Here is a 21,381-nt window from a genome sequence, read left to right on the forward strand (position 1 = left end):
AATACATGGGTGCCACAACACAATATCCCTCTAGCTTTGGAAACCTAGTTCTGCAACCTCCGATAATCACTTCAGGTGAGACTGTGATTTGCTTGCAAGTCATTTTTGAGAGGGCCAGTGGTTGAGGGTTTTGTTGGTGCATAGGTCACTCTGAACCTGGGTCCAATCCCCTTAACCCAACAAATTGTTTCATTTTTAGGAGCAAGATCTATTTGAAGGATATTATTGTGGAGGTAAATCCTCTTTGTGGACAGAGATGATCCCTACTAGCCCAGACCGGGTCTAGAAACAATCACACAATGCTATCACGCAAGTTCCTAATTGCAAATAAGAAGTGGATGGTGAGAACCTACTTGGATTCCAGTGCTAGTGTTCGTCGAAGAGATGTCGCCCTCGTTCCTTCGCCTTGGCTGGCCACGATCCCCACGATCTCCGTGATTGGACACCTACACATGCAAAGAACAACACGAATACAAGCATAAAATCTAGTAGATGCAATTATATATCAGTCAGAAAAGATATAACTCAACATCAAACATAAGACAATGAGAGTGGAACCATAATGATAGTCATCTATTATTAATAAATAACAAAGAAGAATACAACCATTGTTCTGACGTCAAATCCTCCTTTGGCTGGGTAGTCAGTTACACAAGTCTTGCAAAGCTTGTTGGGATGAGGAACAAGCCTCTCTCTTTTTGGGTGACAAGAATCTCCTTACTTAGATTTGGCCTTATGGTTGCAAAGAAGGCTCTTGCAGCTTCAAACTCTCTATCACTAGAACTACTGTAACTAGCTTGCTCAAGGCATAGAGGCAAGCTTTTATAGATAGAGAAGAAAGAGATAGGATCAACCACATTATTCATGGGATTGGCTTTATCACTTGGAAACTTCCATGAGAGGTGGAAAACCACTTTCCCTTCTATGGAGATTCGAAGCCAAACCATCCTAGCTCAACATAGATTTAGTTGGTGAATGGGTTGAAGAGAACCTTTGGAAGCTTGTTGGTTAAAAACTTTACTCAATTCGGTTGGCGCGAGTGCAACTCTGGGACAGAGCGCCAATGGCGCGTCCTTTTTAGAGGATTTCCCTCATTGGCGCGGGCAATGAACTGTGGACCCGCGCTAATGCAAAAAGAGCTGTTTTCATGGATATTTTGCAGGAGATGTCTTTAGGGAAAATGAAGCTCATACTTAGAGGAACATGATGCAAGTGGTTTCAGGTCATGTCACTTCTCACAGGTCCCGGAATGAGTCCTCCAGTGTGCGGGTGAGGGGTAATAGGGACGGTGACAAACGGTGACAGATTGCTGTGTAACAGATGCCCCCTAAAGCATGAGGCTCGAGAGAGAGAGGGGTGAAATGCTTTACAAGAACATGCTTGACTGAAAACACGGCCGCCAGAGAACCTGCGTATGAAGTACAACTGATATCTCAAGTACATGATATACGCGGTATGGGCACAGCCATCCATAGCAGAGTACATAATAATCTAGATCCAAGGTATGGGCGCAGCCATCCAGTGAGGATCGATATAGAGACTCAGGCATGGTCGCAGCCATCCAGTGAATGAGTCATGTAATGAACATAATAATCCACAAATCGCAACCTGGATTCCAACAGACAAAATCCAGGGTCTTGCGCTCCATCTCGACCCGAACAGAGTACAAGTCCAAGCATGCGAATACATGAGTTGAAGTCGAACATGCATGAACATCATCTGATTACCAGTCAATGATGAAAATTATTAATAGATGTGAGAGGTACCACTAATAATGACAATGACCCTCAAGGTACTATAGGTACAATCTACGGTGTGCGAATAAGTGAGCTGGCATCGAACACCCATAGAATCATTCGAGCGGAGGCCAATGATGAAAACCTCTCGTCGAACACGAAGAACCTGCCATTGAGGCATGCAGGCTCCAAGGCACCGAAAGGGAGTCTCTAGATCAACTTCCTAGATAATGAGCTGATGTCGACAGGAAGTGACCTTGATCAAAGGTGGGCCATAGTGTTTCCCACATCAGTGACACGAGACAGAGGAAGAATGTTGTGGTGAATCAAAATTATGTGAGGTATCAGAGGAGGTTGTAATCTTGCAGAGGTCAACTTCTCTTGAACATATCGGCGGCACGACAGTGGACTTGGCAGTATTTGACATAAAATGAGCAGAGGTCATGGTGACAAGGCAATGAGCAGATGAGAGGCCAAATAGGATAACCCAAACCCACGGAGGCTAGTGTAAAACAAGATGAGATGTTCCCACCCAAACACGAATGCAGACTAGTGCCATGTTCAAGAGCGACATATTACCGACACGACAATAATTATGGGTCCATTTTCCCCACCATTTTTGGCGAGTACCCCAGTCATTTTTAACAAGCTTGACGAGGATAGCATATGCTTGTGAAGCGTCATTATGATGGAATCCGATGTCATTAAGTGTTAACGAGTCTGAAAAAGGAAGAACTCGGCGTCTTTTCCTGTTTAGAGAGTCAGAAAAGACAGCAGAAAAGAGAACTCCAATGGGGGTCCTTTTTCGTAAAGTTGTGTCTCCCGAGCCCGAAAAAGTATAAAACAATGCTCGAAAGAACCGCTCGACCATTACGATCAAGGAGTAATTTTCATTTAAAGTGACATTGATCTGAAAAAGTAAAAAAGTGATCAACATCACGTCATTTCGTAACCATTAACGAACCTGAAACGACAAGGGTCCGATGATCTTTTCGTTTTTACACGGTCGGAAAAGGGTTTAAAGACAACCGCCTCCTATTTACGTTTAACAATTCAAGAGGGGTAACTCGGCAATCTTTTCATTTTTAGCGAGTCAGAAAAGAGCTGAAAGATGACTCCATAGTAACTTTTTCGTGCATTTACCGAGTCTGAAAAAGTATAAAATATAACTCGTTTCACCATCGAAGTTGCAAAAAAGGACCTGTCATAGCACCAAAAGCAAGCGTAAAATCCATTTTCGACCAAAAATATATGAAAATACTCAAAAAACAACTTTTTAAACCTAATTAGAAGTCAAAAAGTCTATAAATATGGTGAAAATGTAAAAAGTAGAATTACTTTTTACTTTTTACCTCTTGCATAGTAGTAGTGGTCCATTTGGGGAGCGAACTTCGAGCAGCGATTACCGCCAATCCGTGCAACTATTTGAGATTCCGCCAGTTCCAGATAAGAGGCGCTTCCCTTAGCTCCATTTTCATACTCTTTTTATGCATTTTGTTCCCTAATTGAGCCTCCGCAAGGGGGATTTTAAAATTTAGGGTTGCGCCCCATTGGCACGGGTATCCGGCACGGGTCCGCGCCAATGGGGTGATTTGCCCAAAGGTGCCGCGCCATTGGCACGACTGTTTTAGAAACAGTCGCGCCAACTGCGCGACCTAACTTTTTTCTTGAATTTTCCTATCATTTTTGAAATTTTTCCGGTTTGTGAGCCTACCAGGGTTTCAATAATGATCTATTCATCCTTGTGGGTGCAGGAAACAAGCAAAAATGGTGGTGGAATGGAAAGAACAGGAGCATGATGCCGTAGATGCCTTGGCCATAGCGGATGAGGGATGTATGAATGCTCTGAGAGACTGTGGTCTCAAGAAATTCTTCCTCACCTCTTATCTACGAGCTCAACCGGAGCTATTACAGTTCATAGTGGATGCTTGGGATGTTGATGACCAAGTATTTCGATTACGGGATCAGACCTTAGAGCTGGATGTCTCTGTTGTGTACTTCATTACTAGGCTGTCACGGAGAGGGGCGAGCCCCATTTTGACCGGGAGCAGGCCTTTCGGAGAGAAAATAGGTGAAGTGAAGGCCCGAGTGTGTTCAGAGGCACAATTTGGGAAAAACAGTGCCAAGGTGGATATCGCCACCATCCATGACTTGGTTCTTAAGGTGATACTGTTCACCATCACGCGTGCAGCTGGGGTACAGGCGCCCCATGAGGCAAGCAAGAATCATCTGTTACTAGCGACAGAATGCCTCAGCCCCACCATTTTTGACTGGGCTACAGTGGTGACTACAAATATCAAAAGGCAGCTTACAAAGTGTAAGCGCGGGGGAGTGAAACAGTTCGGGTATGGCTCGATTGTGGTGTCGTTCTTCTTGGAACGATTACCCCTCTTCTAGTAACAGGGAGCTGTAGTGGCAGACCCATTGCCACGAGAGCCTAGGATGGGTCGCTGGGCAGCATTGATGCCCAGAGGAGGAGGGGGCCAGCATATGTCTTAGCGGCCCGAGTTCTTCATATGGCTTCGCCGCCAACTGATCATTGTAGAGGATTGGCCATACACGGGAACCAACTTCATGGGGGACCCAGACCTCCCACTGCCAGAGGGAGAGGAGTGGGAAGAGGAGCTAGGTATGACCTTCATTTTTATTCTCTTTAATGAGTCAAAAAGGGAAAATACTCGTTAATCTTTTCATATTTTATGAGTCAGAAAAGAGCTTAAAGGAGACTCGTCCTAGAGTAACAAGTGGTATAAAGGGTAGCAACTGGTTCCGGTAATGGTGGAACTGCTCAAAAACATGTAATGGTCAAGAGGCTGGCTAATAAAACCACTCATCGTTGCGGCTCCTCAGGAAAGGAAAAACCACCAAGTGAGAGCATATGATTAGCCAAAGAGATGGTAGCAATAGAATGAAACAACCAAGGCTCATTTAGCAAAATTTAGTGGATAAATACAGCAATCACGAGATGTAAAATGGGTATGGGTTCATTTTTACACAAGCTTGAACCATGGAGAACTTTGCTTGGATTCAGTGTCATGTTTACACAAGCTTGAAACGAAAAACTATGCTTGTTATAAGTTCACATGCCCCCAGCATAATGACGCAAATCGAGGTACATGCCCCCCAAGCTTCATTGCATTCAACAAAGTGGAGGGAATGAAGGTTCACTTTCAAGATCTTGGAAAGACTCGACTTGGATTTTACGAGATCTCAATCAGAAGACTCGATCGGGAAAGGGAGTTGTTTCATTTTTTAATGAGGTTGACACAGTAAAAGAACTATCCTCATAACCCTTGTTACATTTTTTTAACGAGCTTGACACAAGATCAGGAACTATGCTCCAATGGAACTTCACCATAATGAATAGGAAGTTGAGGCTCCCAAGAGTGCCACTCCTGATGGAAGGGAAGGGAAACATCTTGGAAGTCAGGGCCCAATGCCCCCAGGACACTATGCACGATGGCGGCATCACTGGATCCAGGCATGGGATAGGTGGCCACGTAGTTGATCTGTGGTGGGGTAGATGCAACTGGTGGATGAAAACTAGGATGGGATGACAATGGCGTAGGAGGCATCGGGGGACTAACGAATGACACTTGATCGATAGTCACAATTCTTCCATCGTGCGGAAAGCAAACCACACGGAAAAGCGAAGAAACGAGGACCCCCATGGCGTAAACTGTTATGAAACCAGCTCAAGAAAAGATAGAAAAGATAGATCAACGCCTTAGAATTCATCTTCTTCGAGGGGGCAACCTCCTTTACATTACATAAATGAACAATTCTTGGATGATACAAATGACAAAACCTCCTTTCTATATATAGGAGTCTAAGGAGTCACAATATAATCCAGCCGACCTAACAATAATAATATAAAGCCACAAAAATAACAATAGAGGGATTCTATGGGGCACAGAAATAACAATATGGGGGTAATAGGGGCACAACAATATAAATAAGGGGTATAACTACAATAGTAATGGGGTAATCACTAGTATTATAGGGACCCAACATGCCCCTCTCCTTCAAAAAAGTGTTGTCCTCAACGCTTGAGTAGTTCTGGATACTTCTGCATAAAATTCTCATCCTCCCATGTGGAATCTTCAGCAGATAAGTTCTTCCACTTGATAAGATACTTTGAAATTGATCGATTTCGTAGCTTTCGAGTTCTTGTTTCTGCTTCTGGTTCCAATATAATTTTTCCTTCCTCGTCAAGTTCTGGCAATATTGTTTGAATTGAGAGCTTGTCACCTATAACCTTCTTTAAACATGAAACATGGAAAACTGGGTGCAATCGAGAAGCTGCAGGAAGCTCCAATTTGTATGCCATAGTACCAATCTTTTGCAACACCTTGTACGGACCATAATACTTTGGTGATAATTTATTATCCTTCTTAGCTTGCTTTAGGGACATTTGCTTATATGGTTGTAGCCGTAGGAATACCCAATCACCTACATCAAAACTTCTTTCACTGCGATGTTGATCTGCCTGTTGTTTCATTCTATTTTGTGCCAACACGAGGTTATCCTTTAAGAGTTGGAGGACTTGTTGTTGATGTTCGATGTGATGTTCCACTGCCTGAACCTTAGAATTTTCTCTTAAATATGATGTGATGGATGGTGGTTGATACCCATAAAGTGCCATAAATGGGGTCATTTTTGTTGCTGTATGGAAGGAAGTGTTATACCACCATTCAGCCAGAGGCAACCATTTGACCCATTGTGTCTGTTTATCAGATACAAAGCAACGAAGATATCCTTCCAAACATTTGTTTACTATCTCAGTTTGCCCATCAGATTGAGGATGATAAGATGAGCTATGAGCTAACTGAGTACCAAGACAAGAAAATAATTCTGTCCAAAAATTTCCAGTGAAAATGGGATCTCTGTCACTTACAATAATCTTTGGGTTTCCATGTAGCTTTTGAACTGTTTCCATAAATGCAGTAGAAACTGTACTGGCTTTAAATGGATGTGATAATGCACAAAAGTGTGCATACTTGGTAAGTCTGTCAACTACCACCATGATGACACTCTTTCCCTCAGACTTGGGTAAACCTGTGATAAAATCCATTGAAACCTCCTCCCAACGTTGGCTTGGAATGGATAAAGGTTGTAATAGACCCGGTGTCTTAATTGTTTCAACTTTATTTTGTTGGCAAACCAAACATTCCGCCACAAACTTTTGAATATCTGATTTAAGGCCATCCCAAAAAAATTCCTTCTTAACCCTGTGGTAAGTTTTTAAAAATCCTGAGTGCCCTCCTAAGGGAGAAGTGTGCAATTCCATAAGAATCTTTTGTTTTAGCTGGGAATTCTTACAGAGGTATAAGCGATCTTTGTACCATAACGAATCATTTTTCCAGCTAAATGTATCAGAAGTACTGGAATCTTGTTGTAGCTTTCGAATAAGTGCCCACACTTCTTCGTCATTCTTCCATTCCTCCCTTGCTTCGTTTATCCAATCTGGTTGGATAATAGAAATGGCACACAACAATGCTTCCACATCCTCATCCTTTCTTGAGAGTGCATCTGCCACCACATTTTGCTTCCCTTTTTTGTAGATGATTTCAAAGTCATAACCCAACATCTTTGTGACCCACTTTTGTTGCTCTTCAGAGGATAATCTTTGTTCTAAAAAGTATTTAAGGCTATCATGATCCGTTTTTACCTTGAAGTGTCTTCCCATTAGGTAGGGTCGCCATTTCTTAAGTGCATGGAGTATTGCCAACATTTCCTTCTCATAAATAGCTTTGCTTAAAAACTTTCCCTTGATTGGACGACTTTCAAAAGCAATGGGTCTTTCATCTTGCATTAGAACAACACCAATTCCATTTCCTGAAGCATCACATTCCACAATAAAGGTTTTTGTGAAGTCCGGTGTAGCTAAGACCGGTGCTTGGCACATTGCCTCTTTAAGATGTTCAAAGGCCTTTGTTGCTTCCGGAGTCCATGAAAATGAATCTTTCTTCAATAATGTTGTTAGAGGTGCTGCTATTCTCCCATAATTCTTAACAAACTTGCGATAATACCCTGTCAACCCAAGAAATCCTCGCAGATGCTTTATGGATGTGGGGATTTTCCATTCCTTAATGGCTTTAATTTTGCTAGGGTCTACCTTAACTCCTTCATGAGATACAATATGACCCAAATATTCCACCTCCTGGACTCCAAAGAAACATTTGGATCTTTTTGCATATAATTGTTTCTCCTCCAATAGTTGTAGCACCCTGTCAACATGTTCAACATGATCCTTCCAAGACTTGCTGTAGATTAGTATATCATCAAAAAATACTAACACAAATTTTCTAAGGAATGGTTTGAAAATTGAATTCATCAAACCTTGAAATGTTGAAGGTGCATTGGTAAGGCCAAAAGGCATGACCAAAAATTCATAATGACCCTCATGAGTTCTAAATGCCGTTTTCGGAATGTCTTCAATCTTCATTCTGATTTGATGATATCCCGAACGAAGATCCAACTTGGTGAAGTAAATTGATCCATGCAATTCATCCAGTAATTCATCAATGACAGGAATGGGGAACTTATCTTTAATAGTGAGCTTGTTGAGCTCCCTATAATCTGGACACATGCGCCATGATCCATCCTTCTTGTGCACCAATACTACTGGAGCTGAGAAAGAACTTTGACTCGGTTGAATTATACCAGCCTCTAGCATTTCTGCAACCATACGTTCAATTTCACTTTTTTGGACATAGGGATATCTGTACGGCCTGATGTTTGGAGGAACACTTCCTGGAATCAGATGAATAGCATGATCATGATCACGCATAGGTGGGAGACCTTTGGGAGTCTCAAATACCTTGGAATGATTGTCCAGGACTTTTTGGAGATCTGGAGAAATAGATGATTCCAATGTGGAAACATCTAGCGAACATAATTGTGCAATTACACCTCTTTGCTCCTTTTTTAGAAGCTTTGTCATGCCATTAGAGCTGATTATCTTTCCTGGTTTCCCTGCAATACCCCTTAATTCAACTTCCTTTCCTTCCGTAGAAAATTTGATGAAAAGTTCTTGAAAATTAAAAGCTATTGTACCCAAGGATTGTAGCCATTGGACTCCTAGTACAACATCAGCACCTCCCATTGGAATGGAAAGCATTGGGCTAGTCAATACATATTCTCCCATGGATAGCTTGATATTATGGCACTTTCCAGAGCAATTTATTGTTCCTCCATTTGCAATCATCACTTGACACTCTGGTGCTGGATATAGGAAGCAATTCAATTCTTTTGCTACCCTACAATGAATAAAATTGTGGGTGCTTCCTGAATCAATCAACACTATTACCTTTTTCTTCTTGATTTGTCCTTCTATCTTGATGGTTTGAGGAGTGGTAATTCCCGCCAATGCATTACAAGATATGGTCGGATTTATTTGTTCTTCATCTAGGCTTTGTTCCTGGAGTATATCTTCTTCTTTTGACCTTTCTTGCTCCTTTTCTTCTTCCTCTTCACAATCTATGTAGAATAATTTCTTCTCAGCACACTTATGACCTTTAGTGTATTTGCTATCACAACTGTAACAAAGCCCTTTTGCTCTTTTTTCTTCCAATTGTTGTGGTGTCAACCTTATAGGTTGTGGAAGACTAGGGGCAACAACACTTCCGTCTTTATAGTTGTGAGTGGTATGCTTCCTGGTTGCCATAATTTTGCTTTCCATTTTTCTTGCTAACCTGAATGCCTTCTCTAATGAATCAGGTTCCCAAAGGCGAACATCATGTTGGATATTATCCTTTAAAGACCCTATGAACACATCAATCCTATGCTCCTCTGGAATATCTTTTACCCTTATGTTCAATTTTTGGAACTCCTCAATGTGCTCCATTATTGAACCCTTTTGTTTGAGACTTATCAATTGGCTAAAAAAAGTGTTGCTTTTTGTATCCTCATAATGTGCTATCAATTCTTCCGTAAAAATTGCCCAAGTGATAAATTGTTTACGAGAGCAAAGCCATTGATACCATACAAACTGATTTGGTTCCAAATATACAGTTGCCATACGTACCTTTTGTGTGTTTTGCACATTATTGAGATCGAAGAATTGCTCCATCTGTAATATCCATGTGGCGGGATCCTTGCCATCAAACTTCCTCATATCGATTTTTGGAATATGGTGATTCTTCGATCCAACATTAGAGTCTATGGAATCATGATTAACATTTCTTTTGTTCTCATCATGAGTTTCCTTTACTACCTTTTCACCATTAGTGACACTTTCTTGTAGCAACTTTTTCAATTCTTCCATGTCTGTCTTCAAATCTATCTTCAAATCTGCCATCGAATCCTCCATCTTAGCTTCCATGCCCTTTATCTTAGATTCCACACCATTTATCTTAGATTCCACGCCACTTATCTTAGCTTCTGTTAGCTTTTGTGAGCGTGACATTTGTTGCACTTGTTCTTGTAATTTTGATATATCATGTAGCATTTCTTCCTCTTCTTCATGAGTCATGCTAGAGCTTTCAGGTTCCTTACTAGGTGTTTGCATTTTCTTTCCTCGGGGCATCAGTTACCGATAATAATGCTTTACTATGCCCTTTGAATTCCGTTAAACCAAGCTTACACAAAAATTTAAAAAAAAACTACACACCTTTTTTCACTTTATAGAAGCCTGATATTGAATCTGATGTATCTCTGTAATTTCGGATCATCCAGTTCTGAAATTGCTACCTGTAGTAGCCTTCTATGTCCTCTTTCCAATGCCACAAGTCTGAGCCCAATTGGATTCTCCAAGGAAGAGTTATGTGAAATCTCCCACAGTGACTTGCTTTTAGACTGGTTCAGTAGAGCGAACTTGTACGACGTGCCACGAGTCACTGTTTCAACCTTTGAATCTGAAACACACACACAAGAAACTACAGTCCGTCCTCTTTCTGTACCTTCTTACGAAATTTCAATCTGATCCCCAGAGAGAAAGTTATGACGATTTTCCCCAGGTCACCTGTTTTGAATGTAATTCAGGAGTCTGCAAAAAGACCAACTTCCTCAGATCATATCTCCGCAAATATCACATGAAAAGCTCTGAAATTTGGACCCAAGGTTCAGTTCGATTTCTTCTCAAATGGGTTTTTTTTGCGACTTCTGAAACGTCACAGAAAAAAAGTTATAGCGAAAATTCCACGATGACCTGTTTGGAGCAGCGAAACCCTAGAATCCAAAGCTCTGATACCAAATGTTATGAAACCAGCTCAAGAAAAGATAGAAAAGATAGATCAACGCCTTAGAATTCAGCCTCTTCGAGGGGGAAACCTCCTTTACATTACATAAATGAACAATTCTTGGATGATACAAATGACAAAACCTCCTTTCTATATATAGGAGTCTAAGGAGTCACAATATAATCCAGCCGACCTAACAATAATAATATAAAGCCACAAAAATAACAATAGAGGGATTCTATGGGGCACAGAAATAACAATATGGGGGTAATAGGGGCACAACAATATAAATAAGGGGTATAACTACAATAGTAATGGGGTAATCACTAGTATTATAGGGACCCAACATAAAAATAGTCACGACCAAGGAGAAGACTAAAGTCTAAAACACCTTGGGTAACCAAGACGTCTATATAGACGGTTTTGCCTCCCAAAGTAATAGGGAACTTTGGGAGAACTCCTAGAGATGGACAGGCTCCTCCGTCGAAGGCCAACAGATTCTGAGTGACTGGCCCAAGCTGCGGGGAACCTAAAGCTTGCCAAGTAGTGTACGGCATAAGACTGACAGACGCCCCTTCATCCAAAACAGTGCCAGGTACTGCCTTAGCACAGGCATGTACTGTGATCTGGAAAGGCATATGGGATGGAAGGCGACCGACGATTAGGCGATTCCAATCAAAGGAAGCGACCAGACTACTGGGTGGGGGAATCGTATGATTGCCCCCATGTGCTAAAGGAACCGAAGGAGAAGCTTCGGGAGCAGCTAGGTTAGGAGAGTCATTCCGAGACTCAGGAGAATCTGAAGAGATGAGAATAACATGGGCATGATTCTCTTCCGAAACAGTGTGAGCGAGCGGCGGACTCGAGTCGACACTCTTTCCGACCAATGGTGGGTCTGGAACAGGCTGGGGACAACCAGGTTCGGGAAGAGGGGGCTAGACAAGAGAAGAATATGAATCAATCTCTTTGTCAGCAGGGGAACAATCTGCGGCTACAGAAAGACGTTCATAACCAACAGGAAGTTGGGGTGAAGGAGCTGTAATATTTTCCAAGACAACGGAGGCTGTATCCATGAGTGGACAAAGGTGAAGGGGATGATTTCCTTCACAAAGTCTACAAGGGATTCGAATCTTCCCTTTTCCCTTACCATTCCCAACTGATAAGGTAGCATCGTCATGAGCTTTAGAGGATGATGAGGGGCAGGCCGGATCACGAGACCATATGTCTAGTACCCTGGGAATGCCAGGACAATCGCGAAGAAGATGGTCCTTCTTACATAATCGACAAGGAAACTTGACCTTCTGCGGAGGAGCAGAAGGTGGCCCGACTTCAGGTGTACTCGAGGGGGTAGCTGAACTTGTAACCTCTCCCTTAGGAGCCTTCTTCTTCTTCTTCTTCTTCTTAGCCACCTGGTTACTCGAATCTAGACTTTCACTAGGTGAAGTAGAAGATGAGGACGTAGAAGTGGGCGTAGAAGGGGAGAGATCCACCTTAGAATCAACATGGTGTTGTTCAGGTGGAGGGACGGATTGACTAGACAGTGAGATGGCAGGGACCAAAGAGGTTGCGAACAACCAAACCGGCAATCCAACAGTTAACCCCGGGAGGGACAACGTCGCCATATAAGGAGCACCAACATTTCCAAAAGCAGCGAAATGACCAGGGTTCCCGTCAGAGGGGATCCTTGGGTTGGTGAACCCCGGAAAAGTTTCCATTAAGAACGAAAAGAAGCCTACTCAAGCTAACGCAAACAAGATCTAACCAAGTAATGTTAATCGCGGCCAAATAAATTTTAAGACGCAAGGACACAACTTGACCTTTTCATGTTTTAAGAGTCAAGAAAAGGACAAAAAGATGACTCTAGTCTCCTTCGAATGTTTAGTGAGCCCGAAGTGACAAATGCTCAGATGAGCCTTTTCAATTAAGGTGTCTAAAAAGGATCAAAAGTGACTACTCTGGAGAGCTAGGCAAAAGGTTTACCAAACAAATCCGTAAAACTACATATACACCTTGGCAGTCATATGAAAACCAAGGACTTCCCGTACGGCAGTCAATCTTCTCGAATGTTGTGTTCAGTGCGTTACAACTTGTAAGGTGGCAGACACGGCTTCCTGTGGATAAAGGACGATAACCTAGTGGGGTCTTCCCATATACTCGATGGTACGTGGGAGCTCAAGTCCGTGCTAGACCACTTGTTGCATCACGGAAGGAGGAATCACCCAACCTTAAGTGAAACAAAAGTGACTAGGTTTAACGACGCCGGAGCACGTCTCTAGCCTAGACCTCTAAACAGTGAGCGTTATGTTCCAATGCATTTTTAAGTTCATTCAGTTCATTTTATGGTTGATCTTTGATTAGGTTTTGATTTCCAGGTCCTACCATATGTAATCTCTCACAATTCCCTAAATGCAAGCTATATGCCAAAAAATATCATTTCGTTCGATGAACACTAACTACGAGAGAGTTGAGAACTTTTCAATCAAACAAAATGACCATAAAGAATCAAGAACCACTCTAATGCAGCTAATGGCAATAAACAAAACTTTTCTTTAAAGTCACTAATCAATGAAAAGCTCTAATTTCCATTAACTAATTCAACGCAAAAGAGACTGTTCGTTTTCTTTTCAATGGCAAAGTGCACTAAACAAATTTTGAGAGATAATAACACCGAGTAAAAGAGACAAATTTCACTCAATGAGAACGCAATCAAGTCCCCAAAACACCAAGGCAGTCCTTCAAACCAAGAGAAGATCTCAAAGACCTCAATGGGCCATGTAATCTAAGCCCAAAACGAAGCCAAGCGAAATCCAAGCGAAAAGAAGAGAATCACTCGAATAACGCAATAAAAAGTTTAACAATCACTGAACAAGTGCAAGAGAGTAACCAAAAAGTTGACTGGACCAACAGAAGACCAAAACTCCTAAGGAAGGCTCGATGCACAAAGCCACTAGATGCCCTAGGGCTAAAATGTGAAATCGATGGAAAATGGCAAACACCCAAAGTATGCAAATGTAATCTATGCACACTTTTCATTCATATCCTGAAAATGAGAATTCTAATTATGCAAGTGTGATCTATGCAAGAGAATTCTCAAACACACGATGATTCTAATGTAATCTAAGAACCAATCAAGTGCAAATCAAGAAAAACGGGTGTGAGTTCCAAAGATCATAAACTAAAAACACTCAAAGGCGATTGACACTCATACACAATTTAGCCCCCCCCCGGCGAATGAGGGGCAATTTTTTTTGCAAAAACAAAAGCAAAAAGATGCAAAATTGTGAAAAGACTAAGACAAACCTCCAAGTAATGATCAAAGGAAATCAAATTAATAATTTCTCAAAAAAGAAACTCAAAACCAGTCAAACAAGACTCTGACACACTCCAGTAATTGAAAAAGGTGTAGCTAGACACAAAACCCAATCTTGGAAGGCTGCGAACAAGCAAACTGGAAAAGTTCATAGGCCTGGCACGACTGTCAGGCAGAAAACTAGCACCAATTGAGGATTGGCGTGGGCTGTACACTGGCAAGTGGCACCAATTGGCGCGACTGTCATGCAAAAAAGAGCGCCAATCAAGTTTGCTAGCTTAAAAATAAAATCAAGCAGTCCAAGGCTTGGTCGACAGTATCCAGACAGACCAGGCAGCAAGAGACAATAGAGCATCCAACCCAGAAAGCTATCTAAGTAATCAAAACAAGACAAACCAAAGAGACAAGACAAACTCCAAGTTGTTTAGTTCGTAAACCAAACCGGAGATTGACTGAAGTGGCATTGATCTACTTCGCTAATGCAAAGCAATAGTGTTTCAAAGGCTATCTGGCCGTACTTCAGGCTCCGTCTAAAGTTTACAAATCAAACAACAAGCTAAATCCCCAGCGGAGTCACCAAATTGTTGTGGAGGTAAATCCTCTCTGCGGATAGAGACGATCCCTACTAGCCCAGACCGGATCTAGCAATAATCACACAATGCTATCACGCAAGTTCCTAATTGCAAATAAAAAGTGGATGGTGAGAACCTACTTGGATTCCAATGCTAGTGTTCGTCAAAGAGATGTCGCCCTCATTCCTTTGCCTTGGCTGGCCACGATCCCCACGATCTCCGTGATTGGACACCTGCACATGCAAATAACAACACGAATACAAGCATAAAATCTAGTAGATGCAATTATATATCAGTCAGAAAAGATATAACTCAACATCAAACATAAGACAATGAGAGTGGAACCATAATGATAGTCATCTATTATTAATAAATAACAAAGAACAATACAACCATTGTTCTGACGTCAAATCCTCCTTTGGCTGGGTAGTCAGCTACACAAGTCTTGCAAAGCTTGTTGGGATGAGGAACAAGCCTCTCTCTCTTTGGGTGACAAGAATCTCCTTACTTAGATCTGGCCTTATGGGTGCAAAGAAGGCTCTTGCAGCTTCAAACTCTCTATCACTAGAACTACTGTAACTAGCTTTCTCAAGGCATAGAGGCAAGCTTTTATAGATAGAGAAGAAAGATATAGGATCAACCACATTATTCATGGGATTGGCTTTATCACTTGGAAACGTCCATGAGAGGTGGCAAACCACTTTCCCTTCTATGGAGATTCAAAGCCAAACCATCCTAGCTCAACATAGATTCAGTTGGTGAATGGGTTGAAGAGAACCTTCGGAAGCTTGTTGGTTAAAAAATTTACTCAATTCGGTTGGCGCGAGTGCGACTCTGGGACAAAGCGCCAATGGCACACCCTTTTTAAAGGATTTCCCTCATTGGCGCGGGCAATGAACTGTGGACCCACGCTAATGCAAAAAGAGCTGTTTTCATGGATATTTTGCAGGAGATGTCTTCAGGGAAAATGAAGCTCATACTTAGAGGAAATGATGCAAGTGGTTTCAGGTCATATCACTTCTCACAGGTCCCGGAATGAGTCCTCCAGTGTGCGGGTGAGGGGTAATAGGGACGGTGACAAACGGTGACAAATTGCTGTGTAACAGATATGTTTTGGTGTCCATTGAAGAAGGAAATCCAAGAGTGGGTTCAACAAAAAGAAAGAGCATTCACAAAAAAAGAGAATAGTAACCCTCGACTTTCGACTAAAATATGGTTGGAGAAGTGTTGGGCATGGAATCCCCTCAAGGCATGTTTTGGGTCTTAAAGCCCATGTTTTGACCGAATTGTGTTGTAAAGATTCGTGAATTGTGGGTGCGGAACTATGTTAGAGTCACAGAGTTATTGGCCCTAGTTTTGTAATGTAATGTTAGCCTACCCATCGTCCATGAACCATGGGATTGTATAAATAGAGCGAGGCTCTAAGTGTAAAAGAGAAGGAAGAAGGAGAGAAGCAAGAGTCTAAGTGACGAAGTGTAAAATGTGACTTTGGATTGTAGAGTAGGAAAAGGCTCTGCAGTCGAGTGCACAGAAGCCTAGTAGACCACAGTTGAGTGCGCAGGTCGAAGTTGAGTCTGTAACCAATGAAGGAATTAATAAAGAGAAGTTTTATCATAATTTTATGTATCTGTTCTTGGGTTATTGCATGTTAGATATACTTTGCGAATATACTGTTTATTTAATGCGCGCACCTATATGAATGGTTTATACTATTAAGTGCAACTTAAAGCATGCAAGTAGGCTAAGATAATCAACTAACATTGGAATATCAATAAAGTATCAGGTAATAACGCAGAAGCGCAGTGGTCAACCCTTGAGCAGGGTTGTGCAAAGGTAGTATCTCAAGCTACGAGGTACAGGAAAGTGCGCGAAGCGACTTGTGCGCAGGGTCGAACCGCGACCACTTGAACTCATCAGACATCTCCAAGGTGTGGAAACTTGGTTCTAGCACTCTCCCATACTACTTTGGGTGAGACCTTAGTCCATGCTCCACAGATTATTGCCGAAAGGGCCAGTAGTACCGGGATTTGTTTGGCTAAATCAACTCTGAACCTAGGTCAGGCCCCAATAAACCAAAAAATGGTTTCGTTGCTGGGACCAAGATCTGGATAAGAGATGCCTAATGTCCTATCATTGTAATCTGAAAAAGAAAATAATTGAAGAGTGATTGGACTGAAAGATTCACGAGTTCGTGGTGCAAGAAAATAGGAATCTATGAGTATCAAAGGAAGAATGTTAGAGTGCTACTTATATATGAAAATCCATGAAATTTTCTTTGCATCTTTCTCCTGTAAGTTGTACTAGTGGATCGCGAAGTTAGCAGGCAGTCAAGGAAGGTGTAGGCTCAACAAACCTATTGTGTCGACTCCAAAGTTGGTGCACAAACTAGAAGCATAAGAAGATAAGATCATGCGTGCAATGGATAATTGGATTGATCAGATTATAGGAGGGCTTATCACCGAGTTCGTGGTAGATACTTCAGTCAGCTACAATGAGGTGGAACGATGCTTCCTCAAAGGACCACGAGCTAAGTATGTTAAGTATTTGAATACTTGGATTAAGATGCTACTATGTGAAAAGAGGGTTATGTGAATAAATTGATGCTTGGAGATACGTGAATTGGGAGGATCTATAGAAACGAAGGTAGCGCAAAGATAGAAACTACACCTTTTATTTCACCTACGCAAGGAAGCAAGGAAGAGCTCGTGAAGGTTTCACCAAGAAGTGTGATCAGTTTGATAAGGCAGTGAATTCTGCACATACCACTTCCACCTACACCAATGGCAGTCTCACCATCTCCACCTCCATATTCACCTACACCACCTACGTCACCACCACAGTTCAATATGGGAAGCGCAATAAAATTTCCAGTGTTCAAAGCAGTAGGGAATGAAGATCTAGACCAATTTTGGTTCATGGTAAAGGCTGTATGGGAAGTGTAGGGAGTCACGGATGACAACATAAAGAAAGCAACGCTAATCAGTGCTCTACAGGATCGCGCACTGACATGGTACATTAAAAATGCCAATGACAATCCAAATGCAGGGATCGCGGATATCCAAGCTACGCTAAACAGGGAAGTTAGCAGGCCAAAATCAGAGACAGTCGATTATCGGATTTAAGGAAATCACCATGCTTCCAGGCGAGACCCCTTGGGAGCTAGATCAGAGACTAAAGGGTATGATTCGTGAAGCCAACATGACCTTGACAGATGGAAAACACCGCGCATGGTTTGTAGCATCACTAACACTGCATCTAAGTTCCGCATTGTCACAGCAGAAGCTATCCACTCAGGCTGAAGCCTTGGAGATTGCAATGAAACTGCATGAGACCCTGATACAGGATCCTAACCTTGGAGTCCAACAGATCCATGTGCGGTTAAAAACTTGTGTCTTGAGATGCAGAGTTTGAAACAAGACAGGGCAACTCGCCAAGAACTGCACAAGGAGGTATGGTGCATAAAGTGCAAAGGCCAAGGACATGATAAGGACCATTGTTTAGCCTTCGTGAACTACCTAGTGGGACGAGGGCCAATGCCATTAAGACCAGAGGCACAAGCAGGACCGAGCATAGAACCTGCATTATGGTGTGCAATTTGTTAGATAGGAGGGAAGCATGCTACAAATAACTGCCATATATTACAAAAGTATATGTAGACATCCCATCAGTTGTTCTGTAATTTCTGTAGGTTAGTAGGCCATGATGAGTGTACCTGTAGAAGTTGAGAAATGATGATGGATCAGACTCCTACCTATAGAGTTCAGACTGCAATGCGAGCCCTCGATCAAAATGTAGGGATGGCGTGCACTAGATTTCAGGGGCGCGAATGAGGTCGAGGTGGAATGGGGGAATGGGTCGCGGACAACTGGTTTGTTATAATTGTGAGGGTGAGGGAATTATGCCCACAATTGTACAAAGTTGACAAGAGCATCATGTTTATATGGTACCCAGTTTGATCATGAGATAGAGGATTGTCCCACGCTTATAGCATGGTTTCGCAATAAAGGAACACTCCAACCTCCCCCGACTCAGAACCTGCAAATGATGAGGTCTGAGCCGCATGAGGAAGACCCAAATGTAAACATTGTGCTCTGAAGTGGTATCATGATAGGAGATGACAAAGGCAAGTAGCCCGAAGAGAATGCTTGGGTTCACAAGGCTCCAACAAAGGAACCAAAATTTGATTTTGAGCGTGCTAAGGAGACATTTATGGAAGCTAAGAAGAGCTTCACAGATGCCTCCACTTTAGGTAGTAAATACAAAATGGAACTGGAAATGGACCCATCAATGCTCACTACCTTTCTGGAGACATGCATGACACTGCTACGCGACAGAAAGGTTGTGAAGGGGCTGCAAGAACTCATCACTAGATGTGCTGGACCAGGAGAACCACTCGTAGTCTGGAAGCTCGGGAAGCACACAACGTGAACAGGAAGAGAGATGAGATTGGCTGCGTATATTGGGGAATATGAAATGGATCAAGTGATTTTGGATCTAGGATCGGACACGAACGTCCTGCCAAAGCAGACATGGGAGCGCATGGGAAAACCGATGTTACAATGGTCTCCTATTCAATTGCGAATGACGAACCAACAAAATATCCTACCTATGGGAAGATTGCAGGGAATAAAGGTAGATATTGAAGGTGCGAGCATGCTTGCATATTTTGAAGTGATAGAGATTGTTGATGACAACAATCCCTATCCCATGCTACTGGGAATAGAATGGGCCACTAACATGAATGGAGTGATAAATCTAAAGAAGCACAAGATTATTTTTGAGAAAAAATCACTACGCATAGTGGTACCTTTAGACCCTATGGAAGGATTGTGCTCCACAGAGCTGGTGCATGAATATGAGAGCAACGACAATCTATACTGTATCTATAAGATAACCACGTGAGAACAGGATTGTGTCAATCCAACAGTGGATGGTAGGATTTCGTGGGAGCGTGAAAGTTCCTGCACCTCAAATTCGGACGAGGAGATAGAACGATGACAGAACCAGTTACACGAAGTAACCACACTCAACTGCAACATGATGATAAGGTCACTGTCCTACATGGTAGCAGAGGTAAGATATCTACCTATGTATGATGGTTTGACAATGGTGGATGCTTTTCTGAAAAAATTTGAAAGAGAAGTGCTAGAACAACAGCGTTTTGATGCTCTGAAATGGGCACTGCGCACAACGCCCGCAAGATGGTGGGGTATGCATCAAAGGAGTTTTGAGGACTGGCATGAATGTAGAAGGATGACGCTCATGTGGTTTGGAAAGCCTCAGATGTGGATGAAAGCTAGGTATGATGGATGAAACAGCCTGCACGCCCACCTCTCTAGATGGGTACAGGTGTATGGTACTCAACCTTTATGAACGCACACTGTCCTCACGATAGGAAACAGGAACAACAAGTAGCAGTAGGCAATACAATGACACGAACGATGAAGTATGAGAAGACCTAGCATGCGAAAGGAATACTCCATCCAACAGAAGAAGGAATTGGTGGTTCACATGACGAATTTTTATGTTATCACAGGGCACCTATACAAGATGGGAAATGATGAGATATTGTGAAGGTACATACCTAAATTTGAATGAAGTTAGATTGTTGGCTTGTTGGTGGCTGACCCAACTTTGAAGGTGATTTATCCAAACAAATCCTAGTAATACTAACCCTTTTAGCAACAACCCATTAAGCGCGGATTGAGATCTCACCCAAAGAAGTATGGGAGGGTGTTAGAACCAGATTTCCACACCCTGGGGATGTCTGATGGGTACCAAGTGGATTGCAGTTCAACCTTGCGTGACCTTTACTGCGTGCCCTTATCCATACCTCATAGCCTAAGCTGCTTCCTTCACACAACCCTACTTAAGGTTGAACGCTGCACTTCTACGTTATTACCCAAGACTTCGCTAATATTCCACTGTTAGTTGATTAACTTCTCTTATCTATATGCCTTCATTTATACTTAAAAATATCCACCATTCATACAACAGGGCGTAGTAAATAGGTAGTATAATTTCACACGATATCAAACATGTAATAACAAAAGAACAGATACATAGAATTCAGATAAACTTCTATTTATTATACTTCTTCCTTGGTTACAGACTCAACTCCACCCTGTGCACTCAGCTACAAGGGTCTGTGCACTCAACTGTGGATGCTACTAGGCCTCTGCGCACTAAGTTGCAGAGCCTCTTCCTACTAATATGACCCAAGAACACTTAGACTCTTGATTTTAGCTTTGTTATCTCATCCTATCCATTTGATTCATATGTCTTCTTTATAACTTAGAGCCTCACTCTATTTATACAATCCCGTGGCCTGGAGACCATGGGTAGGCCGACATGACATTGCATTACATTACAAAACTTAGGGGCGAAGAACCCTATGACTCAACCTATACTTCGTGCTCCACGTCTGTATTTCGCGGAGTCTTATAGTACACTTGACCCAAAACTTGGGCTTTGAGCCCCAAAACATGCTATGGGGGGATTCAATGCCCAATAGGCCCCCAACACAAACATCATGACTCACCTCGAGTCAGTCTGTTGGCGTGGTGATCTTAGCGCTGCAT

This window comes from Pinus tabuliformis, chromosome 3_1 (assembly GCF_031772625.1).
Source record: "Pinus tabuliformis cultivar Carrire ecotype Pingquan chromosome 3_1, CPIR1, whole genome shotgun sequence".
NCBI lineage: Eukaryota > Viridiplantae > Streptophyta > Pinopsida > Pinales > Pinaceae > Pinus > Pinus tabuliformis.